This window comes from Odocoileus virginianus, chromosome 2, assembly GCF_023699985.2.
Source record: "Odocoileus virginianus isolate 20LAN1187 ecotype Illinois chromosome 2, Ovbor_1.2, whole genome shotgun sequence".
NCBI lineage: Eukaryota > Metazoa > Chordata > Mammalia > Artiodactyla > Cervidae > Odocoileus > Odocoileus virginianus.
In genome coordinates this window covers 79,295,803-79,319,129 of record NC_069675.1, presented here as the reverse complement: position 1 = coordinate 79,319,129, position 23,327 = coordinate 79,295,803, and the positions used below count along the sequence as shown (strand labels likewise).

Genomic DNA, 23,327 nt, shown 5'->3' with positions numbered 1-23,327 from the left:
ATTATGTCCAACAAGCAAAATATGATTCTGTAGACATCTTTTCATTTACCAAACTAATTGTAATATTAACTACATTTTTAAAAGAAAATAATTTTTTAATATACGATAGGAAAGTTTTTGAACATCTATGGAAAGGGTAGATACCATCTTTCATTTGCATTTAGCAGAGATGGAGCTCACTGAATGTCTATTAAATAAGACACTGATATTTATACATTACAGAATTATAAGTTCTTACAGTAGGGAGAGGCAGATAATAGTTGCCTGGGAAGTTTATATATTAAAAACTCCTTTTAAATTCAGAAGAACCTCTAAATCCATGCTAAACATTTGATATTTATTCAAACTCCCTAGTAATAAGAGAAATGCAAATTAATGTGAAATAACTTTTTTCACCTATCAAATTAACCAAAACTGAAGATTTTATGATACCTAGTTCTGTAAACAGGACAATGAAGTGATCACTCACATACACTGCTTTTGGTGAATGAAAAGCAATAAATTTGGGGGATTACTCCTTTGGAAATTGACCCCCAAAGAGATAATCCTAAATTCAGAGAAATGTCTTTATCACAAATCAGCACTGTAGCATCATTCAACATAGATGAAAACAAAAAGCACAATCTCAATGTCCAGTAGCTGGGTAACTCCTATGTAATCTGTGGTCTATACAACCACAGTTGTTATACAGTACACAGCCACTGAAAAAGATGCCTGTAAAAGTAGGGACAACTGGTGGGAATAAGTATGTTACAATCTTAAGTGAAAAAGTGCTAAAATCTTAAGTGGAACACAAACAGCATAATTACAACTCTATTTTAGAAAACACAGTGTGCAAAGAACAGACTGGAAAGAAATATATCAAAATTTTACCAGTGTACACTTGGGTGGTGAGATTATGGGTAACTTTTTTTCTTTTGTTCCCCATCTTGAGATTAACTTTAAATGAGACTTCTTCTCATCATATCCTTGAACTAGTAAAGCAACAAGAAGACTTATTTAACCAATTGGAAATTTCAGATACAAAAATGCATAAGTAGGTTTGCATCCTGGAAGGCTAAAATAAAATTAATAAACAACAATATTACTATGAATAATAATAGCAATATAATATCTTACATTGAACAACATGTTTTTAACTTTCTAAAGTAATTTTTTAAGTCTTCCTAGTCTTTATCATCTTAAAACGTCTCTCCAAAGCAGATTAATTTCATCACTCTTTTTATTTAACATATTTACTGAGCAAATCAGTATCAGACCCTGTAATGTGTGTAGGGAGTACAAGAAAACAAGACATGGCTCATAGAGTTGAAGATCTCACAGGCTAGAAGAAGTAAAAGAAGAAATAGACAGCAGTGGTCACTAAAGAGGTGCCTGTGGGAGGGATTACCATTGGCCAAGGGAAGCAGGGACCTCCGAGCCGAGTATTAAAGTGAGTATGGACAGAAATATAGATCAATGGAACAGAATAGAAAGCCCAGAGATAAATCCACGAACCTATGGTCACCTTATCTTCGACAAAGGAGGCAAGGATATACAACGATAAAAAGACAACCTCTTTAACAAGTGGTGCTGGGAAAACTGGTCAACCACCTGTAAAAGAATGAAACTCGAACACTTTCTAACACCATACACAAAAATAAACTCAAAATGGATTAAAGATCTAAATGTAAGACCAGAAACTATAAAACTCCTAGAGGACAACATAGGCAAAACACTCTCCGACATAAATCACAGCAGGATCCTCTATGACCCACATCCCAGAATTTCAGAAACAAAAGCAAAAATAAACAAATGGGACCTAATGAAACTTAAAAGCTTTTGCACAACAAAGGAAACTATAAGCAAGGTGAAAAGACAGCCCTCAGATTGGGAGAAAATAATAGCAAATGAAGCAACAGACAAAGGATTAATCTCAAAAATATACAAGAAACTCCTCCAGCTCAACTCCAGAAAAATAAATGACCCAATCAAAAAATGGGCCAAAGAACTCAACAGATATTTCTCCAAGACATACAGATGGCTAACAAACACATGAAAAGATGCTCAACATCACTCATTATCAGAGAAATGCAAATCAAAACCACAATGAGGTACCATTATACGCCAGTCAGGATGGCTGCTATCCAAAAGTCTACAAGCAATAAATGCTGGAGAGGGTGTGGAGAAAAGGGAACCCTCTTACACTGTTGGTGGGAATGCAAATTAGTACAGCCACTATGGAAAACAGTGTGGAGATTTCTTAAAAAGCTGGAAATAGATCTGCCATATGACCCAGCAATCCCACTTCTGGGCATACACACCAAGGAAACCAGATCTGAAAGAGACACGTGCACCCCAATGTTCATCGCAGCACTGTTTATCATAGCCAGGACATGGAAGCAACCCAGATGCCCATCAGCAGACGAATGGATGAGGAAGCTGTGGTACATATACACCATGGAATATTACTCAGCCATTTAAAAAGAATTCATTTGAATCAGTTCTAATGAGATGGATGAGACTGGAGCCCATTATACAGAGTGAAGTAAGCCAGAAAGATAAAGACCATTACAGTATACTAACACATATATATGGAATTTAGAAAGATGGTAATGATAACCCTTATATGCAAAACAGAAAAAGAGACACAGATGTACCGAACAGACTTTTGGACTCTGTGGGAGAAGGCGAGGGTGGGATATTACGAGAGAACAGCATCGAAACATGTATATTATCTGTAGTGAAACAGATCACCAGCCCAGGTTGGATGCATGAGAGAAGTGCTCGGGCCTGGTGCACTGAGAAGACCCAGAGGGATCGGGTAGAGATGGAGGTGGGAGCGGGGATCGAGATGGGGAATACATGTAACTCCATGGCTGATTCATCAATGTATGACAAAAACCACTACAATATTGTAAAGTAATTAGCCTCCAACTAATAAAAATAAGTGAAAAAAAAATAATAGTATGGGAGTTTGACAGCTGGATAAGGGGAGAGCACAGGAGTGTGTTCATCCAAGGACCTAGAGGAGACACAGAGGAGCTGGCAGGACCCATTGCCCAGGAGGGCTGCCTGGGTGTCATGAGCATGGGGGAGGGGTTGAAACAGAGAACAAACATGAGGTCCAAACTCAAGTGACCCGCAGCTCAACTGTCAGGGCTGGGACTTGACTTAACCACCCTGTTTTTTCCATCGACCTCAGAAAAAAAAATACATTTGAAGTTTTTTTTTAAAGTTTGATTCACAGCTCTGCTTTTAAGGATCACCTTGTTCAGTTCCCTGGTAGCTCAGAGGGTAAAGCATCTGCCTGCAATGCAGGAGACCAGGGTTTGATCCCTGGGTCAGGAAGATCCCCTGGAGAAGGAAAAGGCAACCGACTCCAGTATTCTTGCCTGGAGAATCCCAGGGATGGAGGAGCCTGGTAGGCTACACAGTCCATGGGGTCGCGAAGAGTTGGACACAACTGAGCGACTTCACTTTCTTTCACTTTGCTGAGTCTGCTTCTCATGTGAAAAAGCCTTCCTCCCAGGTTGTAAGGAACTAATGAAATAATGGATGCATGTTTAAAGTCCTTTGTGAACTCTGAATTTATAAGGTACAATTAACACTCACCTTTCTAGGTTTATATGGAACCACACCCTTCCCTTTGAAAGCTACATAGTCATGGCAAATTTCCCTACAGTATCCTGGTTCTCAAACTCTGCTATATACTTAGAAACATCTGGGAAACTATAAAAATTGTTGATGCCCAAGTGTACCCTTATCCATCTAATCAGAAAATCCACAGGTGTGCTCCAGGCATGGAGCAATCTAAAACTTTCCCAGGTGATTTCAGTGAACAATCAGGTTTAAATATTAGTGCTTGCACACCTACCCAAACTATGGTCCAAGGACTACAGCCTCAGCATCACCGGGGTGCTTGGTGGATATGCAGAATCTCCAGCCCCACCCAGGGCTGCTCTTCAGGTGATTGAGAAGCACCAGTCAGGTCCGATTCATTGTGTGTTTGTCTATGTGTTGCTCAGCTGTGTCTGACTCTTCACAGCCCCATAGACTGGATCCCACCAGGCTCCTCTGTCCATGGCATTCTCCAGACAAGAATACTGGAGTGGATTGCCATTTCCTCCTCCAGGAAATCTTCCTGAACCAGGGATCAAACCCACATCTCTTGTATCTCCTGCATTGGCAGGCGGATTCTTGGGAAGAACCACCTGGGAAGCCCCAGCTCCATTTATTCAGCAACTTTTCCCCGAGTTCCTACTCTGAGTTGGTTCTTGGAATGCAGCAGAGAATCAACCCCACTCCTTCCTCAAAGAAGCACTCTCTAGTAAGCAAGGTAGATAAGCACATAGGTTACTAAGGAGGGCCACCTTTTTTTGAGAGTAGGGATGATGTGTTGAGATCAGAGAATGCTTCCTGGAGGAAGAGAAATAGGCATGGGACAGACAGACAGACACTGCAGAGCGCAGTGAGGACTCTGTTATATTTCAGAGATAGGAGGTTTGCTGTTTAGAGGTTTGAAATTTAGGGAGGAGGTCCAGATTGGTGACATAATGTGTGTGAAAATACTCTGTAAACTGTAAATAATTATGCAAATGAAAGTATTTACATTATTCTTCACAAATCCTAGTGTGTCTTTCTCATAATGGAGTCTTCAGAAAATTAAGCTCTTAATTGTAGCTAAAGGAAATCAACCAAATCAAGATGGATATTCAGCTATGGGCTGAAGCCCTTGCAAAGACAATGAAGGTAACTCCAGACGGAACAATCTAATACACACCCCTTTGCCCAGGCTCTCTGACAAGGATGATCTTACATCCTGCTTTGGTCCGGGACAGTCTTAGTTGTGCCTGACATCCCAGCACAATTTCTATGATGCCCTCACTCATTCTCAAAAGCATCCTGCTCTGGACAATGAAAATACATTGCCAGGATTCCCTGGTGGCTCAGGAGTGAAGAATCTACATGCCAATACAGGAGAAACATGGGCTCCATCCCTGATCTGGGAAGATCCCACCTGCCCATGGAGCAACTAATGTGCCCACATGTCCTAGAGCCCATGTTCTGCAACAAGAAAAGCCACTGCAGTTAGAAACCAGAATATCACAACAGAAGGTAGCCCCCTGCTTGCTGCAACTAGGAAAAAAGCCCACACAGCAACAAAGACCCAGCACAACCAAAAATAAATAAAATTTTTAAAAAATATATGATCATCGCATGTTGGACCTAGAGGTGCTTCAAATAAATAGTCATTTCTTCATTTTTCAAGGTATGGCCCAGGGCTGCTCCCAGCAGGGACTGTACCCAGGTTTATATGGAATCAGCTCTGAATCTGAGTATTTCCTTTGGTTGAAACAGTCCTAGGAGCCCCAAATATCATGCACACCCCATACCAGTGTCTGAAACCCAACAGGCTTGAGTGAGGAGCAGCAAAGGCTTCCAGGTGAGTGATCTGCAGGTGGCAAAGGACCCCACCAATCACACTGGCCAAGAGTCCTTGCCAGATGAGAGAGGGGGTGATACAAACCTCAACAGTGCACCATCCACACAAGCCTCAACTTGAACCCAGCATCTCAGTGCTGAAAGGTTGTTGCTGAGCCGTGAAACACGTTGGGATTCTTGGCCTCCAGAGAAGAGGAACTCAATCTGGGGCTAATGACAAGGCCAGTGACGAGGCTTGATTGCTCAGAGCTTTTGTGTGATAAAGTTTTATTAAAGTATAAAAGAGATAAACAAAGCTTCTGACATAGACATCAGCAGGGGGCAGAAAGAGTGCCCCCTGCTAGCCTTTAGGAGTATTTATATACCTATCAGCAAACAGTTAATTAGAGAAAGGAGATATCTCAAAACTCAGAGTGGCACCAGGCCCCTCACCCACAACATGCATTTTGAGATAACATTGGCACCAGATGAGTCATCCCAGGCCATAAAATGATTGACATGAATCTTGAAGAAAAGCAGGTTTCCAAGTAAATATGTAGTTTCATTAGCATAGATTAGGAGAACAATATATGAGTAAAACATACTGGTTTGTTGAACCCTTATTGTTCTGAGCCTTAAGTGGGACCAACTTGAAGAAAGACAGAGTCTAGGGTAAATACATAGTTCATTAACATAGCTTAAGAAAACAATTTCCATAAGAAAAACCACAATGGTTAGCTCAAGGTTTGGGAAAAGTTAAGTTCAAGTGGAGCTAGGTGTCATCATGGCAACATAGAATTTTAAGAGAAATCTCCTTTTAATTTTGTGTAGAGAAGGGAAAAAATCTGACCCTTGTTGTTTGTTTTCTCCTGCCGCTTAAGAGAGAGAGGAAAACGTCTGGCACTTGCAGCCTATTTCCTCCATTTGGAGACCCCTAGCCTTCCTGCCTGTTACCCTCTCAGTCCCATTTTGATTCTCTGCACCAGCTGCCCATATGCACACACGACCAGCTCCATCTTCACATCTCCACGCTCAGCTTCTGAGAATACCAGTGACACTGCTCATGGCACCATCAAAAAGAACAATTATATAACATTTGTGAGAACACATTCCTGATTTCTGAACTGCCACTAAGCTCTCCACAGTTATCTCACGGAAAGAACCTGAAAGGGAAGGTCCATTTACTGAACTACAGGCAAGGGACTCTGCAGGCGTCTTTACATTTCTTATCTCATTGGACCATCTCTTGTAGCAGCCCTGGAGATCATGTACCATTTTATACATGGGAAAACTGACATTAGATAGGCTAAATTGCCTAACATAACAATTTTGTATACTTGTGACTCTCTGTTTTAACTCAAACTCAGATCTGTCTCTCTCTCTCTCTTTTTTTTTTTTTGGCCATGAAGGATCTTAGTTCCCAGACCAGGGATCAAACCCTCACCCAACTGCGGTGGAAGCAGAGTCTTAACCACTGGACTACCAGGGAAGTCCCACATGCTTGTTCATGTATACCCCAGTGAAGACAAATTATTTCATTAGTAGGAAACAGAAGGGGAAAATCAGAATATTTACCTTTATTTGGTATTTTCACTTCTTTTCTCCTTCTCTCCAATCCCTATTGTTTTCTAAGGCAGTCTCTGGCCATGGCTCTCTCACTTGGCATTTGGAAACAGTACTTTCTAGAATGACACCTTGCCCTAGTGAAAAACATCCCATTCAATTTCACCAATCCTATAACTGGTCCAAATAATTTTGTGTCACAATTTGCCTTTTCAAAGTGCCAGCAAATTCTTCTAATTCAGAGTTGTCTAAAAATATTCAAACTATATTTTATCTTGACTCCTTGTAGTTTATTTTGACTCCTTGGGTTTATTAAAAACCTAGTCACCACCAGAAATAAGACAAATCCAACTCAAATCTTCTCAAATCTGTCTTACCTAGACCAACATTATATAATATGTTTTCAAACATTTTTAAATCAAAGAATAAATTTATTAAAAAAAAAAAAAAAAACAGAGTGCCAGGTAGAATTCAATTTAAACCAGACCAACAAAGACCTATTGAATACCAGCCATGTTCTATTCACTGTCTCAGAGGGAGGAAATTACAAAAATGAATGGGACATGTCCCTTGCCTTCTATAAAGATGAGTCAGGTGGAGGAGATAAAACATGCACAGAAACAACTCTTATACGGGCTTTTTGAAAATTGGAATTTACCCTTATCATAGTACCTGGCACATGAAATGACATTTGTTGACCTGCATTTTTTTCTTACCCTGCACTGAGCTCTGTAAGAACTGAAAATATGTCCTAATTTTTCTTGTACATTCCAGGATCAGATTCAGGGATTGAGTCATCATTTGTACTCAAGAAGTATGTGTTTCACTGGATCAAATTGCCTTAAACTTGAAACTGACGATAATTTTAAAAAAGAAAAATTGGCAACCTATGAAAGATCACTATTTTAAGTAAACTTGGAGAAAAGTTAGGGTTCCAACTATTAAAGGTGGTGAGAGACGGTGAAGGGATTATTTCCAGTAGGGGAGATAGAGAGATAAAAGATGAGGTGGATGCTATTCATTGCTAGGGTTCAGACCTGCTGAAGTTCTCTGACACCCTCGCGCCCAGCGGCAGCCTCAGCCTGTAACAGCTCACAGTTCAGAGATGCTGCCAGCAGTTGCCAGGAGGCAGTCTGGGGAGGGCAGGTAGAGGACATACACGGTTGCAGCTGCCCCCAGCACCTTAGAGGTAGGTGATGCTCCCCAGTTCCCTTCTAACAAGGGTCCCAGAGAGTCACAGCCCAGGGTACCCGAATCTCCGCTACAGGGAGATTTAGCTGCCAGGCACGCCCGCACCCTGGATAGCGTGGTCCTGAGGCCACTCCTTGTTCTGTCTTGTCTTCCCCACCAGACCCTGCTGCTGGTCCCGTCAGCAGTCACCGTCACTGTCCTGAGCACACAGTAGATCCCCAATAAATGCCACGTGATTCTGAGTCCAGAGAACATAGAAGAGATCTCACTGGATCACAGTGACGGTGAGAATCATCAGGACGCTGAGAGCAACAGCAGCTGCTAATATTTATGTCTATGTGCTGTGTGCCAGGCATCAACCTCTCAAGACTTTTACATGTATTACCTTGTTTTTTTATTAATTAATTATTAATCTATTTATTTTTGCTTGCTCTAAGTCTTCATTGCTACACTCGGACTTTCTCTAGTTGAGCCTTCTCTTATTTCAGAGCACAGGTTCTAGCCTCCTGGGCTTCAGTAGCTATGGCACAGGAATTTAGTTCTTCCAAGGCATGTGGGATCTTCCTGGACCAGGGATCAAACCCAAGTTCCCTGCATGGGCAGGTGGATTCCTACCCACTGTAGCATCATGGAAGTCTTAGCTTGTCTAATCCTAATGACTCTCTCAGGCTTCCCTGGTGGCCCAGTTAGTAAAGAAACCTCCTGCAATGCAGAAGACCTGGGTTCGCGATCCCTGGGTTGGGAAGATTCCCTGGAGAAGGAAATGGCAACCCACTCCAGTATTCTTGCCTGGGAAATCCCATGGACAGAGGAGCCTGGTGGGCTACAGTCCATGAAGTCGAACGGAGTCAGACACAACTGAGCGACTAAACCACCAGCATCACCACAAATGACTCTCTCAGCTAAGAATAAACAGTATTGAGATTCCAATTTACAAATGGGGAAACAGAAGCCCAGAGAGGTGACACAATTTATCCAAGGTCACAAAGCAAAGGCTTGGTGGAGTCCAGATTCCAACACAGAGAGTCTCGACACCAAACTGCATGCGTCATTACACTAGGCGTTGTCCTCCAAGGTCAAAGGCCCCCTCCAAGAGAGGAGACATCTGCTCTTGCCTTGTCCACCTGCTCTTACCACAGCCCAGAGGGAAATACTTCCAAAATAATTGCTCTGGGCTGTCGGAAGATTCTGTTGCCTCTTCAAGATGACAGATGCCCTCGGGTGCTTGGAACACTGTTCCCAACCTTGACTTGACGAGGCTGAATTTAATATTGTGGGAAGGAGCCGTCTGCCGGGGGACCCCAGAGCTCTGCCTGCCTTCCAAAGGGCGGAGAAGCAGATGCTGATATTAGGAGAAAATCACTCCTTCCTTAGATAAGCCAAGTACAAAATGTTTCAAGGGCACCGAAGAAAAAAGTTGCCGCCACCCCCTCAATTTTCTCTCCAGCAAAGCTGTGTGCAAAGTGAAGATCCCTCCTCTTCATCCCAAGTCACCCAGCAGAGACTCACTGGAATTTTCAGAAAGACTCATATCCAAACAACAACAGGAAAAGTAGCAGACTTTTTTTTAAAAGCCTCTACTTGAATATACCAAGTCCAAGTTTCTGACCCTATCACAGTGATTTCCTGCTTTTGTTTATAAAAATAAAGGGATGCCAAATACTTGAATAAATTATGAGTTGCATCTCTTCACTCTCTGGTCTGGCACATAAACTTGCTTCTCTGCCAAATAAACTAGGTCAGATTCAGCTCAGCCCAGCTTTTTCCCAGCACTGACCAAGCCACCTGATGCTGAACTGGGTCTTGGGTCCCTGAAATAAGCCCGAAGTTGCTGGGCTCGAGGTGCCCACAGAAGAGACAGGTGCAAGATACACAGGGGAACAAGCCCAGTTCATCTTGCATTTGCCCACTTTCCTTTCTCCTCATGGCTCCCTTCCAGAAAGCCTCCTCTGTTTGCTGTAATATTCTTTACATGTTATCTGTAGCCAGCAAATATTACAACCTTCCAAGTCATGGTGACTTCCAGTTAAACAGCACAACCCCAGCCAGGTGGGGTTTCCTGCCACTCCTGCCAGTCCCTGAAAAGAAATAAAGCATGGCTCCTAATCTTTGTCTTCTAACTTCCTCCCAGGGTGATGCTACACTGGACAAGTCAATTTATTCTCCCTTTGATTGGTTTGAAAAATAAACAAGACAAATAAACAAAAAAGGCTCTGCTTAGTCAAGAAACGGGTCCAAGTTCACAGAGCTGATTAGTGACAGCTGTACTTGACCCAGGCTGTCTGCCCACAAAGCCCCCACTCCCACCACGCTCATGGATCAGGTGATAGAACCCTCTGCAGAAACAAAGGCGGGCGTGCAGCAGACCTATTATAGGACCCTGCCTCTTATAAGCCAGTGGCTTTGTCCTCACAGTGTCCTTGTGCGAGGCGGCTCCATGAAGCCAAGGAAAGAAAAGAGGGGTGTAGTTGGTTGTTGCCATGTGGAAGAGAACATATACGAGCAGTGGGCCCTTGCATTTCCTCCCTTTCCAGTTTCATATTCTAGCCTCACGCATGAAGATGAGCTGCTATTTCTCTTCTAGTGCATATATTAAATACACACCACACACACATACACACACACACATGCTGCAGTTGCTATGGGAACCATGCCTGAGCATCTCCTGTCTTTTATTCAATTAAAATTTCACCCTCATATCCTCTTGAAGTGGAATACACTTCCCTTCACAAGAGGACAGTACTGTGATGGGGCTGACTTCCAATGAGCAGGCTGAATTTCTCCACATCTGATCATCTTTCCAGAGATCACAGCACAGCTCGCTGGCAATGGATGGATCTGTCCTAATTAAGGTTCGGGCAAGCACACAAGCTCAGGCACCAGACCTGTGGGTGGGCGGGGTAGGGGTGGGGGGGTGGTTTGGGACCACAGCTCTGGGAGTCACATAAGCCTCCAAACCCCAGGCCCTGCCGAGTCAGGTAACCTTCCCAAGGCCCTACCAGCCATCTGTGGCAACTCGAAAGAAAGAGGCAGTGAAAATCCATTAACTCAGGGCTGCAGGGATTGTGGAACTCCGCCCTGATTTTCAGAGGGCTTCCACTCCAGTTTACATCCCTGCTCTCCATGGAGAACAAATGAATCTTGCAAATATCAATACAGTCACCAAGGAGCCATTAGCCATTACAAGACAGACAGCTATTGTTTTGAAGGACCTCAGAGGAGCCCATTTACAGACTTACCTGGTAATTGCCAAGTAAGCAGGTACGAGGAATGCTTGGGCTGATGAGCAGATGTGATCGTTTAAAATCATTTTTATCTATTCATTACATCACTGAGCTGGAACCCAGTAGACCTGCCTCATTTCCAACATCTACTCTCTGTCTCTCTGTGTGTTCCAGCAAATGACTTCAATCTTTTGAGCCACAAATTTCTCATACAGACAACAGGACCCATCATGCATATGGTAGAAACCAGATGACAAAATAATGACAAATAAGAACTGTGAGAACTCTGCAAATTGCAGACATGCATGTTAGTTGGTTTGATGATAGTTCTCATTGCCTACAAGGCAACACTGTGTACAACTCGCTTGCCAAACTGAAAGGGAGGAATCACAGTTCTTTTTATTTTTATAACTTTGATGAGTTTTAAAAATGTGTTTAAGGAATCAAACAGTGAGTGACTTAGATCAGGGCATATTTACACATGGGCAGTGAAATTGGCTAAGAGTAGAGACCATGCTGGCTTAAACAGAGCTGGATCAAGCCCTTCTTATCAGTTCATTAGAGCAGGATATCTGCCCAGTAATAGCTGTCAGCTTTAACCCAGTATTGCCCATATCTGAAAGTAAAGCACTTAGACTGAATTGAAAAAAGAAAAGCTGACAATCCCAGGATACACTAACTCCTGGGTCCCTCTAGACTAGTCAATGCTGAATACATAAAACCAATCTTCCTGCTTCTGATCCTAACCCCGCAAACTGGCCCAAAATGAGACAATGTCTTAAAAAGATGAGAGATGCCACTTTTGAGAGGGTAGGAGCCCAGGTTATGTAAGGAAAGAGAATATATGTAAAATCCTTGGTGCAGCACCAAAGTATCTAGCACCAATGACTGCAATCATTATAACATAAGCCAAAAGAGATTCTTTTCCAGGGTTTATAATGCTCAGGTAATATGACTATAATGAATGGTACAGAGAAACTGAGGAAGCTGGTGACAAATACTAAATAATCAGTGGTGAAGCATAATAAATAAACAATGCTTCTAATTTCCTTACGGACAAAAATGTTCAGTGAAGGCAAGAGCAGGAGGCCTCTGGAATAGCCCTGATTCCATAGCCAAGGAGATCAGAGCAACTGCTTGCTGAGAGCCTGTGATGTGCCAGGCACGCCTGGGCTCTTGACAATCATTTTCTCACTTCACCATCAAAAGGGCCTAGTGAAGCGAGAATTCCTCTCCCCATTTTGCAGAAGTAACTGAGATTCAGCTGGCAAAGGCTGGGAACAACTCTTGAGCACAAGTGTGCCTGACTCCATCACAGCACAGTGTCCCTCCCAGCTGAGTGGGGCTGGAAAGAAAAGAGTATCTTAGAGGCCACAGTATCTTAGAGGCCTCAAACAAAAAATGGCTGTATAACATAGAGTGAATTGATGTCTTTACAAGGAGTACAAGGTTGATGGAAGATTCCTGCTAATGACCTATCCACGCTCCAGATCTTTCTTACAGGATTTTCATATATATTCTATCATAATTGACTGCTTAGTCCAAAATCATTTATGGAATATTTACCATATATTATGCAAGATATTGGACATTTTCAGAGACAAAAAAAATGATTGCAGTTCAATTCTTAACTTTATCGAGTTCTGAGTCTAACAGGAGAAAAATATGCATAGTTATGTTACACATATATTACAATATAATATTGTATTGTATAATATAATTATATAACATAAAACAATATTAAATCAAATTATAGTTGTCATGTAATATACAGAGTCCAACGTAGTATAAAGTATTGTGGAATGCTCAAGCTGTTCGAAGCACGCAGAAATTAACTTCCAGAGCAGAGGTCAATATAAGAGCTTCAGGGATATAGGTTGAATGAATGGATGAATGGATGAATATTTGATAGGAGGAAAGTCCAGGGAATACAGCTGATTCTGCATTCAGTGCTTTTTGAATGATCAGAGAAACCTAGAGGGTGGTTTGGGAGTGATTTGTTTTTTTCTGTTCATTTAGCCTCCCATTCTTGCAACCCATACTCAGAATGGTTTAGTGTGTGCAGGTACGGTTTTAGATACTCTCAATACAGTCGCAAACAAAACCGACAATTTCTTGTATTCACAAAGCTTACTTTCTAGCACAGGAACAACAGATAAGAAATACATTCTGTTTGCATCACCCGGTGATCACTGCTACAAATTAGAATCAACAGGGGAAGGGTGAGCTGTGCTCTTCTATGTAGATGGGCTGGGGAAGCCTTTCTCCCTTTAAAGACAATGCATTTGTATAGACCCTATTGACCGATTGCCCGCAGCCCTGGTTTCTCCAGTGAGGGAACAGAGAACCCCCTGGCTCTCTCCCCAAGCCCGAGATTTCTCTCCCACTGAGAAATTTCCAAACTCTTCGGACAGAACCTAAGACTCCAGATTCCCAGCTGTCATCACCACTTTGCCACTTCTTTGAATTAATTTCTTTCTAACCAACCAGGGGCAAAATATGTATGGCAAAATAGTCTTGATCATTAAAAAGCAAATCACATTCAAGTACCTGATATTTCAAGTTCGTGACTGGATTCATTTTAATTAGAATGTTCTCCCATTCTCGAAAGATAAAACTCAGGACCCGGTATCAGAAAATCAGCTCTACTCTTGTGACTCGTGAAAGATAAATCAACTTGAGACATTTCCTGTCGCGTCCAGACATCTAGTTTTTTAATGCCATGAAAAACTGAGACACATTAAACTATTTTTAGGCCACTGGAATCTCTAACATTTAGGAGAGTGTTTCAGAGCCAAGGATTCATATGTACAATCTCCAGCTATCTTCACAAATTGAATTCCTGGCCTCCGGTCACTAATAAACTCGGTCTCCTTGAAAGGAGAAAATAGTTTCTTTAATATCCAGTTCAGTTAGCACAGCACTGACTTCTGTACTACTTTGTATTCATATTTTCTGATTTGATGCCAAATTTCAAAATAAAGTGATTTCTAGATCTGCAAATATATACAAACAATTTACAGTTTCAGAGAGTTTTTTCTTTTAATAACATTCATTTGAAGACGAAGAAAAAGTTTTGCTCACAAGCCATCTTTTTAATATTTTTGTCACTAAGTTTTGCTGATTTTTCATTTATTTCAAATTTTAAGTAATCCTTGAGACTTTCCCCAAACTGGCATTTGGTAATGTATCACTTGCCAAACTAAATGAGGAGATTATGTTATTTTCATTATTTTATTACTTTTAAAAAACATTTTTTAGGGATCAAACAGTGAGTGACAAATACCAGCCTTTGTTGTATGATGAAGTTTATATTTTCAACAGTAAAATGATACTAATCAGACAGCTTAGACATGGATTCTCCTGGAAAAGCTACTAGAACTGCCTGCCAGTTAAGGAATGACCTTAATCCCAGAAGTGACAACAATTCAACATTGTTTTACTCAAACTTGCTACAACCCATGCTGTGAATTTTGGCAAGTCTAAGTTTCTTGAGTTTATAAAATTAAAATACTGAGAATTAAATTCTTTACAATTTTATTTTATTGGGGTAAGACAAGTCTGTATATTGTCATCTTGCTTATTTTATTTTTTAATATGCTCATATACTGAGTACATCATGCAAAATTCCAGACTAGATGAATTGCAAACTGGAATCAAGATTGCTGGGAGAAATATCAACATCCTAAGATATGCAGATGATACCTCTCTAATGGCAGAAAGTGAAGAGAAACTAAAGAGCCTCTAGATGAAGGTGAAAGAAGAGAGTGAAAAAGCTGGCCTAAAACTCAACATTCAAAAACCTAAGATCATGGTCTCTGGTCCCATCACTTCATGACAAATAGAAAGGGAAAAAGTAGTAGCAGTGACAAATTTTATTTTCTTGGGCTCCAAAATCACTGCAGATGGTGACTGCAGCCACAAAATTAAAACACACTTGCTCCTGGGAAGAACGGCTATGACAAACCTAAAGAGCATATTAAAAAGCAAAGATATCACTTTTCCAACAAAGGTGCCTGTGGATGTGAGAGTTGGGACCATAAAGAAGGCTGAGTGCCCAAGAACTGATGCTTTCAAAGTGTGTTGCTGGAAAAGACTCTTGAGAGTCCTTTGGACTGCAGGGAGATCAAACCAGTCAATCCTAAAGGACATCAACCCTGAATATTCATCGGAAAGTCTGATGCTGAAGCTGAAGCTCCAGTACTTTGACCATATGATGCCAAGAGCAGACTCACTGGAAAAGACCCTAATGCTGGGAAGACTGAAAGCAAAAGAAGAAGGAGGTGGCAGAGGATAAGATGGTTAGATAGCATCACTGACACAATGGACATGAATTTGAGCGGACTCCATGAGATAATGGAGGACAAAGGAGCCTGGCATGCTACAGTCTATGGGGTCACAAAGAGTTGGATATACAGCAGCAATTATACTTTAACAGAGTAGCATCGTTGATTTAGAAGTTTTCATTTCCTAACATACTGGTGTGCAGAACACACTTTATCATTTCATTTCATCCTCTAAACAACTCCAAGAGGTGGGCATGATTGCTGGGGAGGTTAAAGAAATGCTCCAGGGAATAGCCAGATAACTGGCGGAGGCTGGATTGGAGTCTAGGAAGATCTAATCCAAAAACAGTCTTGGTTTCCTGTTAGGAATATGAAGGTGAGATGTGGATGATCCTTGTGGTTCTTTCATCCATCCATATGCTCTTATCAAGGAGACCATGACTGCCTACCTGCTAGAATTAAGACAATACATGACCCGTGGTGAGTCTCTTACTACACAACTCTCAAGAGCTATATTTTAATATTTAACTCCATATTTACCAAAGCAGGTGCTCAGAGTCTGGCAGGAAATATGGCAGCCTGGACCACATTGTTGTGGCTTTCCATGCAGAGGTGAGCTTACTTGAGAAGCCACAGGCAGTGTTTGACAGATCTGAGGAAGTGGTGATGTGATGAGGGTATTGATTTTAGGAACAATTTTAGCAGCATGTAGAGACTGGAAGGGAGGATGGTTAGACCTGAGACAGGGAGACCAGTCTAAAGCCAGTTCAAGATAAATGGGCAAAGAACACTTTAAAAAGCAAATAGCATCAAGATAAACATTTGGCAACCAACTTGGGAAAATATTCTATTTTAACAGTAATCCAATAACTTTAAATGAAACAAATACATACTTTTTAAATTTAAATTGAGTTCAAAAATAAGAACAACTAGTATTAATGAGCATATGTTACAGTATTAATAGACAAAACCACAAAGTTCTTTCAGGAAACAAACTGTCAGCTGGTATCAAGAGCTTATCAGATTTTTTGATTCAGAAATTCTGTTTCTGGAAATCAATCCAAAGGGATCCTTTGGAAGCCAGGAAGTAAATTTCATATATAAAGATGTTCATCATGGCATTTTTTATGGCAGTGAAAAATTGAAACAAAAAGTAATCTAGATAATAATAAGAGACCTGGTTTGCTATGATACTTTTATTCAAGAAGTAAGCTATTAAAATATATAATTATGAAGAGGGTTTTTTAAAAAGAAAATGCTTGTTAAATAATAATACCTGAAAGTGTGATATAAGTTGTACTCACAATATGATTACAATTATGCTTTAAAAAATAAAATCTCCACTGGATCGACAGGAAGGATTCACATGATAAGATTAAAGGTGATTTTTTGTTCCGTGATTGGTCTTTCCTCGTGGTTCCAATAGTAAAGAATCTACCTGCAATGCAGGAGACCTGGATTCAATCCCTGTGATGGGAAGATCCCCTAGAGAAGGGCATGGCAACCCACTCCAGTATTCTTGCCTGGAAAATCCCACGGACAGAGGAGTCTGGTGGGCTATAGTCCATGGAGTTGCAAAGAGCTGGACACCCTCTGAGCAACTAACACTTTCACTTGTTTGGTGATGAGACTAAAGTCAATTCTTTATTCTTCTTTTTCAGAACAGAGGGTTCTTATGAAAACACAAGCATCCTTTAATAAATATCTATCTATATTCAGAAAACAGCATCTCTTAAATGTCTTTTTCAGCTTTCCAAGCATCTTCTTTGCAAACTCAGATATCCAACAAAGCCACATTGTTAAGCATATCCAGACTTGCACTTGCTGGCTGGTCAGATGAGCTTTCTGAGTATTATTAATCCTGACTGCAGCAGAAGGTTGTAGTTATTGCTCTGTTTCAGGCCTTCATTTGTATTTTCTCTACTCTGCAACGTTGGTCATGAGCCTCTACTTAGGATCTACTTAAAACATCATTAAACACTATTCAGTCCTTCTTTGTCACCATTAACGCAGACATTAAGCCAGTCAGGAATTCTCAGCCACCCTAGGGGCACCTTGGACATGATACCAAGCAAAGACACAGGACCATTGATCATTTCACTTCACTTTCTTCCAAGGGCATTTGTAATACATGTGCTGATTTTCATTGTCATAGAATTTGAACTAATTTTGAAACTAATTTATCGGGAGACCCTAGGTGAGCCAATTAACTAAGACCAGCCATGAAGTGCTGCCACAATCTTTCTTCCCCACGTAATGGGTAATTCCACTTAGAAGCCAGCAGTGGATGCTGAGACTCATTCAGGCACATGCTGTTTGATAGGTAGGAGGCCAATTCTATCAATGTTTTTTATTTTCTCTCTTTCATATGTGTCTCATTTATTCATGATTCTCAAACTCAAACATATCATATAATTTCCCATCTTTTGCCATCATTATTTTTAAACTTAAGACTATTTACTTGAAGGGGGTGGAGAGGTTTTTTTCTTTTCTTTTTCTTGTTGAAGAGTTTTTTATTATATTTTTTCCCTGTGAACTATATATTTTGCACCAAAATATTAATAGCAAAAGTCAAATGTCCCTGTTAATAGGTGGGACAACCTCATCAGATTTTCTGATGAGAAATCGTGACTCTTCCTGTTTGGTAGAGAGTGCATTAAAGACAAAAATGTCTCTTCCCAACTCCAGGTATCAAACATGATTCTCACTGGGATGCTAATAGAGGCTGAAGAATATTAAGTGACAAAATGTATTGAAAGTAAAAAGAGCAAGGGTTTTTGCATTCAATCTAAGTTTAAATCCGAGCTCCACAATTTATTATATGCATGACTTAAGTCAAGTTGCTTAGACTTTTCAAGTGCCAGTTCCCTCCTCGGTCAAATGCAAATAATAACACCTGAATTACAGAACTACCATGAAGATTCACAAAGTAAAGTTTCCAGAGTGCAGAAATATAACAAGGAGTTTAAAATGACACAATTTGATCTCTCCAGCTTAGTGAGATATCCCTGTGTGATAGATGTCCCAGCAACAACTCTCCTGTGGATGCGTTCCCTGTTAGTTGTGGCAATACTTTAATAATTAGGACTCCCAAGGGCCACTCCCGAAAAGCAATGCTAACAGCAGAGGTGGTCACCCGGGAAGAGCCCGCAGTGGTGGCAACTCCAAACACTTCTCCCACTAGAGGCTCTCCCTGGGGCTCCACGCTCTGTATCCAGAGCAGGCAGATACCCAGAGCCGAAAGTCTTCTTTCCCATGTCCCTGCCAGCAGGGCACCATCTCATTGGTAGAGATTATGCCTTGGAATTCAGTCTGGATGCTCCTGCTGTCCCAAGGCATATACGCCTCTAATAAGGCTGCTTGCTTTCCTGTGTAAACATGATTACACTTTCATAATATTTACTTGAATGTCTTCCTGAAACTTATAAAGAGAATAGAAAATGGATGAAATCAGGCACATATCGTGCTATTTTCCTCTCCTTGCCCTGAAGTTCATCAAGAAGGAATACACTGGCATATCAGCCATTTAAAGTATTATATAGCATAATTTTGGGCTCCAAAATCACCGTGGACAGTGACTGCAGTCATGAAATTAAAAGACACTTGCTCCTTGGAAGGAAAACTATGACAAACCTAGACAGCATATCAAGAAGCAGAGACACTTTACCGATAAAGGTCCATATAGTCAAAGCTAAGGTTTTTCCAGTAGTCATGTATGAATGTGAGAGTTGGACCATACAGAAGACTGAGCACCAAAGAATTGATGCTTTTGAATTGTGGTGCTGGAGAAGTCTCTTGAGAGTCCCTTGAACTGCAAGGAGATCGAACCAGTCGATCCTAAGGGAAATCAACCCCAAACATTCATTGGAAGGACTGATGCTGAAGCTGAAGCTCCAATATTTTGGCCACCTGATGTAAACAGCCAACTCAATGGGAAAGATCCTGATGCTGGGAAAGACTGAAGGCAAAAGGAGAAAGGGGCAACAGATGATAAGATGGCTAAATAGCATCACTGGTTCGATGGACATGAATTTGAGCAGGCTCTGGGAGACAGTGGAGGGCAAAGGAACCTGGTGAGCTGCAGTCCATGGTGTCTCAAAGAGTCAGACATGACTTAGCAACTGAACAGCAGCAGCAAATAGCATAATTAATTAATTTAACATCTTAATTAAAGAAAACTAAAAACCCTTCCCCTCCTAGGTTAAAAAACATATCTCACCCATGGCCCATTTGATCTTCATAAAATTCCTTTTAAGCAGCTCATTCATCCCAATTTAAGTGAAGAAACTGAGGATTAACAAAATTAAGTGATTTTGCCAAGGCCATCAAATTAGTAACAGTCAGAACCAGAAGCCAGCTCTGATGCAAATCTGGCCTTCAGTCCTGTGCTCACCCCAGCGCACCAATTGCTGTGGGAATGTTAAACTATTAATACATCAAGGATGACCTTTGGTTAGTGACAAATGTCATAAATGCCAGCAAGTAAAAATCTTGTCCCTTGTTTCCCAAAAGTTTGGAGACACAGACAAAAATCTATGAATAGCCACTCTCTTAGCCAGTATCCGGCCATCCCAAACACACACAGTAATCTAGCTCCAAGGAAGTTCTACACTGGCGACATCAAGGACTCAAACTAACCAGTAAAAAGTGCAAATTACTCTTTTGATGCACTAGGCACCCATCAGAAAAACACTTGCCTGTTTCTTTTTAAACGCTGTTTTAAAAGTCTTCAGCCCTCAGTCAAAGATTCCTAAACCTGAACTACTAAGAATAAATCGACCAAGATAGGCATGGTAGAGCCTGAGCTGAAGGTCTGTGTGGTTGTTACTCTTTAGGCTCAGAAAATGATGCAGAAAGTCACTGTTAAAGCCATAGTTGTGAAGGATGGAAGATGGTCCCTCACCTGGGTGACTGTCAGATGGCCCTGCACATGCAGCAGCTTGTTCTACAGGAGAAGAACCCCAAAATCACGCAACCCCAAAATCACACAACTCAGAGTTTATATAGTAACATGGCAAGACATGGCACACTTCCCAAACCTCACTTCTGGGGGAGAGAGAGACAGCTTATAATTTACTCCAGAATGCAGTTTCATGGGGAAAGAAGTGAAAGTCTCTAATTCAGAATATAAACAACAGTCCCTGGGGGAGACAAAAAGATGTTATTGTTAAAATTACCCTTAGAATGGGGGCAAATGGCAGAGGAGAAGAGGCATCTGTCCTTTCACTTTATAGTTGGTCAGCTTCTAAGGCAGAGAAGGCCTGAAACATGCCTGAACACCAAGAAATCTAGAGACAGTTGTATTCCAACACTAATTAGCCTAGCAAAGGATCCCAAACCCAGGATACATATGACATGAGGGGCATGTGTCTCTCCAGCCTAAAAATGATGTGGGATCTTCTGACTCAGAGGGGTCTTCCCTCTATGTGTGCTGCTGAGACCCTCACATTTCTGTGACACCTCCAGGAAAGAAAAAGGAACTTCCACTATAAGTGGAAGTTCCAGCTCCAGCTCCATCTCAGGGACATCTTGTGCCTGGCCTGAGAGCTGAAATGTCACAGCTGTTCTCAAATTGGAATGCTCCTTCGAGCCCTGGCCTAGCTCAGCTGACGGCCCAGGAACAGTGCTAAGCCCCACTGTTTTATGGTGTCGCAACCTGACAACAAACTTTCATATCCACCATCTAGTTTGATATCCAATACTGTCAAACTTGTACAGGAGGAGCCCTATTCTCGAAATGAAGGTAAAATATAGCCCCAAAGGAAAAAATAACCAAAAAGATTGCACACAGTTGGTGAATGGCAGAAACAGAATATAAACCAGATTCCTGTGTGCAGATTCTGTAATCTGACACTGATACAACACTGCCTCCTCACGCCTGCTCTAGACCAGTATAACCATGAGACCTTAAAAGCTAATAAATAATTTTGACTCCTTTGCAGATCCTTCAAAACATTGAGAAATATGATTATTTCCCAAACCATCGGCTTGCTTTATGATTGTTGTTGATTTTGTTTAAAAAAAATTTTTTTAGTATTATACAATAATTTTGGTATTGTGAAGCTTGAGAAATTCACCTTGGCCTATGCCTAATAGGCTTGAGTTATTCTATCTTTCTTAATCAAGGAATTAATCAATTAATAATGTTAGTTGCTATGCAAGAGTATTCTTAAACTTTGTTCCTAAGTTTGCAGGGTTGACGATTATTTCTACACATGATAATTTATACACGTACCCAAATAGGTCAAACTTAGTTTCTGAGAGTCAGACAAAAACTTTTTCTCTGAGATTAAAAAGTCATCTTGTAATTGTTTTGCATGGTTTGCTCTTTATTGAAATGCATCTGACTCTTTGTTATTTGGGGCAAAATTTCATGCATGTACAGCAAAGTATTTCATGCAAAAAACTTCAGGTTTTGAGTGCTGTGTGTTTGTCCATCAACTGTGATTTTTCACATAAAAGAATGAATGCACTTGCTGCATGTCAATAAGCCACAGAGTAGTCTGTGTTCAGAACACACAGTTTAATGAAATGGTAATGATTTCATTAATATATCAAGCCGTGTCTAATTCCTATCAAGGAACATAAGACAATTTGCATTCACTCTGAATACACAATAAATAAACAGTCCAAATGTATTCTCTACCATCAGAGTCCTGGATATAGACATTGTTGCAATATCTTTAGAGATTATTGTAAATAAACATGAATTAAGTATAATGTTGAAACGGCAGAAAAAACTTCTTCTGGCTATATTATGCACGAGGTGAATAAATAAGCCAAAATTCAAGGACTTATTCTTTAAGTTTTATATTTATAACTTCCTATCTGATCCTTATCAAAAGGTCAGATTACTCCCTTTATATCTCTTCATTCATTGCCTCTTGGGGACATCTTTTTTTTTTTTCTTTTTTTTGGGGGGGGGACATCTTTGTTATAGCATGGGCAGAGGAAAGGGAGCTGCAGTTAGGAAAAGGGAAAGAGAACAAACATTGTGCATAGACATGAAACTCAAGAGAAATTGATAAGGCAGTGATACGCTCTGAGGGCCTCTAGGCTATGCAAGCTGTAATATATCATCTTTTATTTTAGGCTTATGGCCACTCTATATGGTCTTTACAAGTATCTCCCCATTTTACAGATAAGGAAATCAAGGCTTAGAGAAGTTAAGGAAGCTGCCATACAGCTACTCTTATAGTACTAGAAAGTGAATTTCCTTGTGCTTAACTCCCACCTCCACTTCTTTTTATTATGTATTATTTTTTATTGAAGAAGAGTTGATTTACATTGTAAATGCAATACAACAGAGGTTGAAGAATAGTTATTCAGTTATAGATAAAGTTATTCAGTTTTAGATATATACATATACATATATTCTCTTTCAGATTCTTTTCCCTGACAGTTTATTACAAAGGATTGAGTAGAGTTCCCTGTGCTATATAGTAGGCCCTTGTTAGTTATCTATTTTTATACAGAGTGGTGTGTGTATGTTAATCCCAAACTCCTAATATATCCTTCCCTACCCTTCCCTGCTTGGTAACCATAAGTTCATTTTCTGTGAGTCTATTTCTGTTTTGTAAACAAATTCATCTGTATCATTTTTTAAGATTGTACATATAAGTAATGTCATATGATTTGTCTGTGTCTGGCTTATACACAT

General features: G+C 40.6%; 1 long non-coding RNA gene across 1 annotated transcript in view; it reads right to left on the bottom strand.

Moving 5' to 3' along the window:
* Positions 1–724: 724 nt before the first annotated feature.
* LOC110123128 (uncharacterized) overlaps positions 725–23,327 on the bottom strand; it is a 47,530-nt gene continuing 24,927 nt past the window's right edge. Inside the window, exon 3 of the long non-coding RNA XR_002309439.2 lies at positions 725–974. This is a non-coding gene — a long non-coding RNA (uncharacterized lncRNA). The remainder of the gene's footprint in view (positions 975–23,327) is intronic.